The sequence below is a fragment of the Macrotis lagotis genome, chromosome X, assembly GCF_037893015.1.
Source record: "Macrotis lagotis isolate mMagLag1 chromosome X, bilby.v1.9.chrom.fasta, whole genome shotgun sequence".
NCBI classification, from domain to species: Eukaryota; Metazoa; Chordata; class Mammalia; order Peramelemorphia; family Peramelidae; genus Macrotis; species Macrotis lagotis.
In genome coordinates this window covers 427,966,850-427,977,253 of record NC_133666.1, presented here as the reverse complement: position 1 = coordinate 427,977,253, position 10,404 = coordinate 427,966,850, and the positions used below count along the sequence as shown (strand labels likewise).

At 34.1% G+C, this 10,404-nt stretch overlaps 1 pseudogene; it reads right to left on the bottom strand.

Moving 5' to 3' along the window:
• Positions 1 to 2,977: 2,977 nt before the first annotated feature.
• Positions 2,978 to 4,081, bottom strand: LOC141498512 (cytoplasmic dynein 2 light intermediate chain 1 pseudogene; annotated as a pseudogene).
• Between the last annotated feature and the right edge of the window lie 6,323 nt (positions 4,082 to 10,404).

The following is a 10,404-nucleotide window of genomic DNA, read 5'->3' as shown; positions in this document are numbered from 1 at the left end:
AATTATTTTAAATGATAACAAATGAGAAGTTTGGGAAATTGGAAGCTGTAGATAGATCTACCTTAATCACAGAAGGCTTCTTATCTGGCAGGTAAGTGGTTCAGTGGGTAGAGCACTGGACTTATACTAGGGAAGAGGAGGTCAGATAGAGGTTTAGATTCTTACTAACTGTGTGACCCTGGGCAAACCATTTATTGGATGTCTGCATCATATATCATCAGTTGTAAAATTAATATCTTGATAGCATCTACCTCACTGAGTTGTTATGAAGAAAAAGTGAGAAAATCATTGTAAAGAGCTTAGCATAGTATCAGATACACAAGAGTTATTATATAAATTCTTCTCCTCTTCCTTCCCTCAATATCAATAAATATCAATAAATTTGAAATTAAATGACCTAAGTTCAAATCCTGGGTCTGGATCTGTCATAGCAGTGTGGTCTTGGGAAAGTTAGTTCCTCTTTCTGGGCCTAAATTGCTCTATTCCTTGTGTGTGAACCAGGCAATCATGGAATTTCTCTGAACCTAAAGTTTCACATCTTCCAGTCTAAATCTATAATCATAGACATTTAATCATTGAATTTTGTAACAGTCCTCATTATACAGAAGTTGAAGTCATCTTTGAGTGAAGTGATTTGATGTGATTATATAGAAGAACCAGTACCCAGATTGTCCGACCTCTAGTTTAGAACTCTTTGAACTCCCCTGTGATGCAGGACAGATAGGAGAGAGAGAGAGAGAGAGAGAGAGAGAGAGAGAGAGAGAGAGAGAGAGAGAGAGAGAGAGAGAGAGAGAGAAATACAGAGAGACAGAGAGACAGAGACAGAGAGACAGAGGCACAGCCCCTTAACCTTTTCTTGGTTTCTTCATTTATAAAATGGGTATAATATCAACACTTGCTTCTCAAAGCGGTTATGAGGATCTAATCAGATAATATTTGTAAAATACTTACTGATACATAACAAGTGATCTATAAATAAATCTTAGCTTCCAACATCATCACCACCATTATCATCATCATTATAGATAGGTAGATAGTGTAACAGTAAGTCACTTATATTTTGTATGCCTAAATCTCCTCAACTATAAATTTGGAATTATAATAATACCTGCTATCTGAGGCTACTGTGACAATTGAAATAATATTTGTAAAGTGTTTATCATAGTGACTGGTGCATGGTATATCCTAAATAACTGTTCTTCTCCTTCCTTCTTTCTCTCTTCTAGGGGAAGCTAAATCATTCACCTCTTTTTCCATATAGGGAATGAAGTAATTGGGAAGTAATAGACATAGGAAGTAATATGGAAGGGATAAAAGAGATAATGCTCCTCCTACTGAATGTGTGATTCCTGGGATTAGCAGAAAATATAATCATACTGTATAGACTAACTTCATGGAATAGTGGAAAAGGACATTGATCACTGAGTCAAAATACATGGTTTTGGGGGTAGTTAGGTGGTGCAGTGGATAGAGCACTGGCCCTCGCATCAAATTGGACCTCAGATACTTGATACTTACTAGCTGTATGACCTTGGGCAAGTCACTTTAATCCTATTGTCCCACAAAAAATTAAAAAAATGATGTGGTTTTGTGCCACAGTTCTAATAATTGCCCAATAATTGCTTAGCTTCTCTGAGCTTTGGTTTTTTCTTCTCAAAGAAAGATTAGGTAGAATCCTGAAACTTAAGAATCTTTAGGAGATAATGAGTTCAAAAAAGAGACAGGAAACTGAAAATGATATTCTGATAACACAAATACCAATGAATCTGAGGGATATGAGAGATAGATATGGGATGCATAAAGAACTCAATGACCAACATGTTTCTTTTTTTAAAATCATCAATAGAAAACTGAAACAATTTCATCTAGCCAAAGATTAATTTTTTTAATGTTAAAAGCAATACTTATTACTATGATCAAATAGATTTTTATATGATCCTGAATTTTTTACAAATAAGCAGGTCCAGAAAAGTGACATGAATTTGGTTATAAATGACTCCATAGTATAAAAAATTCATATTTTCCATATTTGATTCCAAATTATACTGCCCAACATTTGAGTCCTGTCCCTAAATGTTCTCATAAAAAAGTCACAAAATAATTTATTTTTATTTGGATTTTTTAATTATTTGGATTTTTTAATACAGCAAAGACTTCTAGGTTCAAATCAAAATCTAAAAAAATTACAAATGCATATATGAATAACATTTGTAGAAGTCACACTAAACAAAATAGAAATAAAGCAATCTAAGTATAATCTATATTTTACTGATACAGAATAAATGATTTTGCCAACTCAGTAGTAGAACTGCAAATAAAATAGGCTTCTTGATCCTTTCTACCTATTAGCTAACAGAAAGTAGAAATATTTATGTAAATATATGAACATAGCATTTAAATTATTCCAAAGTTTTGGAAAATTCATAGTCATTATACTTTTTTCACCCCCAAAAGCTGAGAGCTAAGTTTTCATTTCAGACAGAGCAATAATATAGTTCAGTGTCAACTAAAAGACTGATCTGTATATTTAGATTGGTAGATTTCTACACATTTAAGTTGGCAGGCAGACATACAAACATGCTGCTAAGGAATTTAAATTTCTTTTTTTTTTCCCCAAAAATGTTTACTCTACTGAAACTAGGGCTTAGTTCTTACATCTCTAGAGTTATTAAGGCTTTAGTCCTATCAAAAGTCCCTTCAACAAATATCTTGGCTCAGGCTATCATATTATGTCATATTATAGAAGGATGGAACTAGATCATTCCCATGGGGTATTCTGATAAAGTTTCAATTCAAGGATATCCTTCAACTTCATATTCTGGTTTAGAAGTACCTTAATTCCAGTGGAGTGGTTCCATAAAGGAAATTGTAGTATAAGAGAATGATTCTTCATTCATCACTATTTCAAACATATATATATATATATATATATATATATATATATATATATATATATATGTATATATATGTATTTTCAAATTCTATTGATCCTGTGTTTAGATGTTTTGGATTCAGGAATCTAACTTGATTTGTTTCCAGGATTTAGAAGAATTTTTTTTATAATGTTCCAGTTCCTGGTCTTTCTGGGCTCGCATCTCATCAACTTCAGTTTCTGCATACTGGGGGTCTTGGGCTGGGTCTCTAGTCTCTTTGGATGTACTGGCACTCTTTGGTGGAAAGATTTTTTTCATATACTTTTTTCTACAGCTCCATTGGTGTTTGTGCATGAAGCTTCAAAATTTCATTCTCAGAGACAGGGGGAGACCCTATTTGACTTAAAGAATCCAATCCTGCTGGGATAAATAGTTTATTCTGGTCCACAGATATTGATGTGCTTTTGTCAATGCCAAATGCTAACTGATTGATAACACCACATATTTTCAGTAGGAGAGCTTCTGATTTACTGGCAAACATCAATGTAGCTCCATAATAATGGGAAACAAATCGAAGTGTCTTGCAGATTATTTTTCTCTTCTCAGAGTCAAAATCCTGAAAAATATGATATTTACTTCCAATTATCACTAAGGGAATTGGAAATGGGTCAATCAGTTCACGATCTGGATGGTCCTTCTGTATATTACTCCATATCTTCTGTTTCATTTCAGCAGCTGTTTTAGGATTGGTCTTGCCCAGTTTCATTATGAGTTTATCTACATGGGATTTTGTGACTTGCAATAGATTTTCCATGGTTGGTCAAAGGTCATTAGGTTTTGAAAGATCCAAAACAAGAACTAAAGAAAAAGTCCGCAAAGTCTCATTTGTTATTGGGATGCTGATTAAGTCCAATAAAGAGGTTCCTCCACCCAATTCCCAAAAATGAGTAATGTCTTTAGGTGTGTTATGGCCTTTTTTGCCTTTCTTCCATAAGTATACTCCAAAGCTAAGGTTGGTTTTGGTGGCTCATCTCTGTCAAGACATCTTAGAATAATAGTTGTCTTGTCTCCCCATTTTTACTGCCAATGAAGAATACGGATTTTCCACATATTTCTATCCCGTCTCCACCATTTTCAGAAATTTCTTTCTTTTTCACTTCAGCTTTTGCAATTTCCCAGAGTGAATCACTGGGCATCTCGGCCTCCTCTACGGCACCGCTGAGGTGATGTCCAAAGGTTAATTTTTTGAAGAGGCTAATGCTTCTTTTATTTAAAATGTTTAGAGGGCTAAAGTTCAATAATTGATGAAGCTGGCAAAGAATATTGAGGTCATATTTTTTTCCTCTTAAAGATTTTATTTATTTTGAGTTTTACAATTTTTCTCCTAATCTTATTCCCTCCCTCCACAGGAGGCAATTTGCCAATCTTTACATTGTTTCTATGATATACATTGATCCAAATTGAATATGATGAGAGAGAAATAATTTCCTTAAGGAAGAAACATAAAATGAAAGCGATACCAAGATCAGACAATAAGATACCAGGTTTTTTTTTTTCTAAATTAAAGTTAATAGTCCTTGTTCTTTGTTCAAACTTCACAGTTCTTTCTCTGGAAACAGATGGTATTCTCCATTGCAGACAGACCCAAATTGTCCCTGATTGTTGCACTGATGGAATGAGCGAGTCTATCAAGGTTGATCATCACCCCCATGTTGCTGTTAGGGTGTATAGTGTTTTTCTGGTTCTTCTGATCTCGCTCAGCAAATTCCTCTACACTTCCCTGAATTCTCATACCTCCTGGTTTCTTAGTTTGTTTTTGTTATTTTAGTTTTTTTTTGTCTCATGGTTTCTAATAGAACAATAGTGTTCCATGACATACATGTACCACAGTTTGCTAAGTCATTCCCCAATTGAAGGACATCTTCTTGATTTCCAATTCTTTGCCACCACAAACAGGGCTGCTATGAATATTTTTGTACAATGATGCTTTTACCCTTTTTTCATCATCTCTTCAGGGTATAGACCCAGTAGTGGTATTGCTGGATCAAAGGGTATGCACATTTTTGTTGCCCTTTGGGTGTAATTCCAAATGAGAGCCTATTTTTTTTAAATAGAAGGTGACTTTCAGATAAATTGAAAATGAATTGGGTAATAAAAAAAGAATTGAACCTCAATTAGATAGGCAGAGATGGAACAATAAATGATAATGAAGACAAAACAATTTAAATCCAATTTCATTTGTAGTGTTTTTTCCTACCAAGAAAATTGACTTCTAGATGGTCAAATCAGGTCATTTATTGAACTTTGTATCAGGCACCATCCTTGGCAGTGGAGATAAAGTAAAGGCAAAAATCAGTAACAGTCCCTAATCTCAAGGAGTTTACAGTATATACATATATATATATATATATATATATATATATATATATATATGAAAACAACATGCAAATGTCTATGAATAAGCAAGATTTTATATATATATATATATATATATATATATATATATAAAATAAGTAGTTACCAGTTTACAGAGGGAAGGCACTGGAATTATGAGGAATCAGGAAAGAGTGACAAAAATGATAATGAAGATAGAATCAACAGGATTTGGCAGTAGTTTGGATCTAGGAATTGAGAGATAATGAAGAGCCAAGAATGGCACAAGTGACTGAATGGATGGTTGAACCTTCAATATCAATGGCAAAGTTAGTAAGGGAGACAGGTTTTAGATGATAAATTCAGTTTTTGACAAGGTGAATCAGAGAAGAGAAGGGAGCCCAGAACAGAACCCTCGGAGGAAATATTCAATTAAGGGTATAATCAGGATAAATATACAGAAAAGAAAACTGAGGAATGGTCAGACAGGTAGGAGGAGAAACAGTAAAGTGTTCTGAAAGCCCAGAGAGAGGAGAGGATCAAGAAAAGATGATCAACAGACTTAAAGACAACACAGGGGTCAAGGAAGATAAAGATTGAGGAAAGATCAATAGATTTCATAAATAATAAATGATAAGTAACTTTCAAGGGAGTTGTTTGAGTTAAATGATGAGGTCAGAATTCAGAATCTAGAGAGAAAAGTAGTTAGGATACATAGATTATAGACAACATTTTCAAGGATTTTCATCACAAAAGGAAAAAAAGAGAAGGGATGATAGTGGGGTTGGATAGATTAGGAAAGAGACATGGGCATGTTTGTAGACAGTAGGGGAGCAACCAGTAAATAGGTAGTGATTGAAAATAAATAAGATATTGAGGATAAAAGAGAGGGCATTCAACTGGAAAGATAGGCTGCAATGAAATCACTTGTACATGTAGAGTTTTCTGTGCCAGGAAGAAGTACTATTTCTTCACGGAGAAAAAGATGAAGGAGAAGATAATGACCAAAGAAAACTGAGTAATATGAAATAAGGAATCAGGGAGAAGAGGATGATCTTAGCAAATGAACTCTTTTTTTTGTTAAGTAGAGGAGTAGAGGGGGAGTAGATTTGGGAAGGTTTGAGAAGGGATGAAAAGGTTTGGAGGATTCCAGAAAAGTGAAGTGGATAGAGTTTCCTCAAGATAGACCCACAAGTACAAAAATATTTTTAGTAGTTCTTTTTGTAGTAGCAAAGAATTGAAAATTGAGGGGAATCCATCAAATGGGGAAATGACTAAGCAAGTTATGATATATGAAAGTGATGGAGTACTATTGCTATGTAAGAAATCATGAGTGGCTGGACTTTGGAAAAACCTGAAATGGCTTGCATGAACAGAAGCTGAGTGAAGGGAGAACACTGAACACATTAGTAGCAGCATTGTGAGATGGATTGACATGATGGATGCACCCTCTCTCAGTAGTTCATAATCAAAGACAATTCTGAGAGATGTTATGGGAAATGACATCCATATCCAGGATTAGAGACTTTCATATGAAATTTAGATGATGATTTCCATGGTTATTGTAGAAAGGATTCCTTTTTTCAAGTATGGATTGGATTCATTGATTGAGTTTTTTCCTAGCTTTAAGATTCTATCATTCTGTTATCTATAAAATGAGAGGATACTATTTATACTAATAGCCTTAAAGGATTATTTTTTGAGAACAGTATTTGCAGATTTGAGAAGTTGTTATTACAACCCAAATTTCCATACAAAGTTATTGCTATGAAGTTGAATCATATTATCATGATCTGGGATTATTGAAAGCTGCCTATTCTATAGACCTTGGGTCTCCCCTACCTTTCCTCCTTTTCCTCTAATTCTATTTTTTTAGGTTTTTGCAAGGCAATGGGGTTAAGTGACTTGTCCAAGGCCACACAGCTAGATAATTATTAAGAGTCTGATGTTGGATTTGAACTCAGGTCCTCCTGATTCCAAGGCCAGTATTCTATCCACTGTGCCACCTAGCCACCCCACCTTTAATTTTTTTGACTAGAAAAGGATCTTGTGAATTTTGAAGAGTCCAGAGGATTTAGCATCCTAGAACAGATGAAAGTATCCTAATTGTGACTCATAAACTGGACACAGATTCATGGTTCAACAAGAAGCCTAGAAAACAAATCATACCATGCTGAGGGGAAAACTCTTAAGCATCCCACAAATGAGAGATAAGAACTTCCAGCAATCAACGGCTGTTTGGTATCCATTCACCACATATATTCTCTGGGTTTGATCCACTTTTCCCTGGACTCTACATGCACCTACATGCACTTATGGAAAGTGTGTTCATATGTAAGGGAGAAACCATCAGAGAAGGGACTGAGAAGGATGCTTTGAACCAGTTTTTCTTGTACCATTTTTGTCAGCCCATCCCCCCCCCAAAACCCAAAAGTACTTAAACCTGGATGAATAGATTGATTCTCAACTGATTTTATTTCAGTGAAACATACCTTAGGTTTAAGCTGATGACATTAAGAATCACTTCTAAGTCTTTAGGGGTTCCTCTTGAATCCTGAGAATTAGATACAACTTTGCCAAAACTCAACTCTTTTGTAGGGGTAAGAGAGCTAGACTAAAGATTCTCGTGGGTTATATAATGGGAGAATTTGAGGCTCTGAGTGTTTTGCCCAAGGTGAAGTGAAATGAAGGCTTAGTGATTTAAAGTCTTATTCACATAATACTTATATGGGGCAGCCCCTAAACCATTCTGTTCAAGCAGCATCCCATTTTTTCCCCTAAAGATATTTTCAGTTATTCTCTGGTTTCCCTTGTCAGTCTCTCTATGGTAGATTTCTTCAGCATTATTCTGAGTCCATTAATTTAATCACATAACCTGTGGACATAGAGCTCTTCAAATATCCTTCATCACGTATGGAACAAATTTCTGTCTATTCAGAGACTAAAACTGTGTTAATTGTTGAATTCTCCCAGGTTATTTCTAGGAAATGTGGATGGACAGCAACTGTCAGATTAAAAAAACAGCAAAAAGTTATCCTGTACAATTCAGTCCTACTATAAGAACAAGAGTCACTCAATAAGATTAAAATCGTTTTACCTTTATAATTCCTTTTAAGTCATAATCATGAGGAATATCACAGTCAGCACAGCTTAAGACCTACATTAATTTTTTCAGTGGTTTGCAGTAGACTCTCAATTGCCGTCAAAACAAAGGTTATTTATTTTTATTTATTATTACAATGATTTAAATTATTCACAATGATACATCATTACCTGTCAGATGGGTACCAAATCAGCTACTTAAACTGTGAAGTGGGCAGGGGCCTCTGACATTTTTCCTCTTTGTGGAACACAATGAAATCTGATGTCTAGTTAAGGTAATTATTACAGATGTTAAGTACAAGATGGTTGCCGAACATAAATCGAAGGACAGCATGTTCTATTAGTAACTACAGTACAGAGCTGCTCCCTCAGGGAAGGTGAGGCAGAGAATTAAAGCAATTGTAGGATGAATGAATAATGTTAAGCTGTGGAGTCATGGGTTAAGTCCAAATAGCACACCCTTGAGATCAAGAACCAGAGCTATGTGCAGATGGGGCTAGATGAGAGTAGAGATATTAACCCTTTTAGTTCATTGTAATTTACCTTATGCTTTTGCCAGAGAACTTTCCCAACTTTTTGGATAATCATTCCTGTTAAATAAAGGGTATGATAAATATGGATTAAAGATAAAAGGAAAAAATTATTATGCTAAGAAATGTTTCCTTCATTAATAGCTGATTTTGCTCTCTAAGGACTTTCTGGTCATATGTAAGGCACACTGCCAAACAACAAGATTCTTGGCCAATTAAGGATAGATAGGTAAAGCATTTCACAGGAATAGTGCAGAAAGGGGTTCAAGTAAAAAAAGAAAGGGAGATATTTGGAATGTAACAAGCTTGATTTATTATGCAAATAAGGAAAATATAGTCTTTTCCAAGGCTAGATGACAAAGAAAAATGACCAAATATTTTTACAATTATGAATGAAATCCTTTTAGAGCAAACTGCTAGATCTCTTATTCAAGGACAGCAAGTATTTGTGACAGTGAATGAGAACCAGGGGAGCATAATACATAGTAACATTGCACAATGATCAACTACAATAGACTTAGCACTTCTCAGAATGATTCAAGATAATTTCAAAAGATTCATGATGGAACATGCTACCCATATTTAGCAAAAGAACTATGGAGTCTGAATGCAAAGTGAAGCATGCTATTTTCACTCTTTTTTGCCTTTGTGATTTTCTCAATTATTCTGTATCTTCTTTTACAACATGGCTAATGTGGAAATATATTGTACATATATAAACTATTTTAATTACTTGCCATTTTGAGGAAGGAGGGAAAGAAAAAAATTGAAATTCAAAGTATTATAAAAGGAATGTTGAAACTACATTTGCATGTAATTAGAAAAATAGAATTTTATATTAAAGTGATTGAAACGATTAGCTTCATTGCTTTACCATGCCCTTGCATGTTTTGTTAATATATTTGTTCTTTATTATGGGTTTAGAAATTTTTAATATTCAATCTGCAGTTGAGATATTAGCACTTCAAGATGTGGCAAAATAATTATGGTTCCTATTCCTCCACACACATCTATTATGGTATAGCAGGATGGTAAGACGAGGGGGAAGACAATAGTTCAGAAACTCTCATTTAGGGTATCTGTGGGAACTAGTGAAAAGAGAACAATCAAAATCAGAAAATCATTGTCCTGGGACCAAGAGTTAGGTCTGATCCACAGATGGAATATCTATCATCAAAGTTTCTGTTATCTTTTGATATTCCTCATCATCACTGTCAAGCCATTGTCATCAATATTATCATTCTCAAACTAATATCACTTTACATATAAACATCATTTCAAAGACCTTTCACATGTGTTAGTATTAATCATAGTTTATATTTTTATGAATTTTATGTCCACAAAGGTGGTTCATATTAGAATGTTATTATTAGCAGATGACATATTTAATCTATTATGAAATTTTAATATAAATTATATATTACATGATATAATATTGTACAAAATAACATCATATTATGCTGTTATATATTATAATAATATATCATGTTATGTCACATAAAATATTACAAAATATATCACAACAC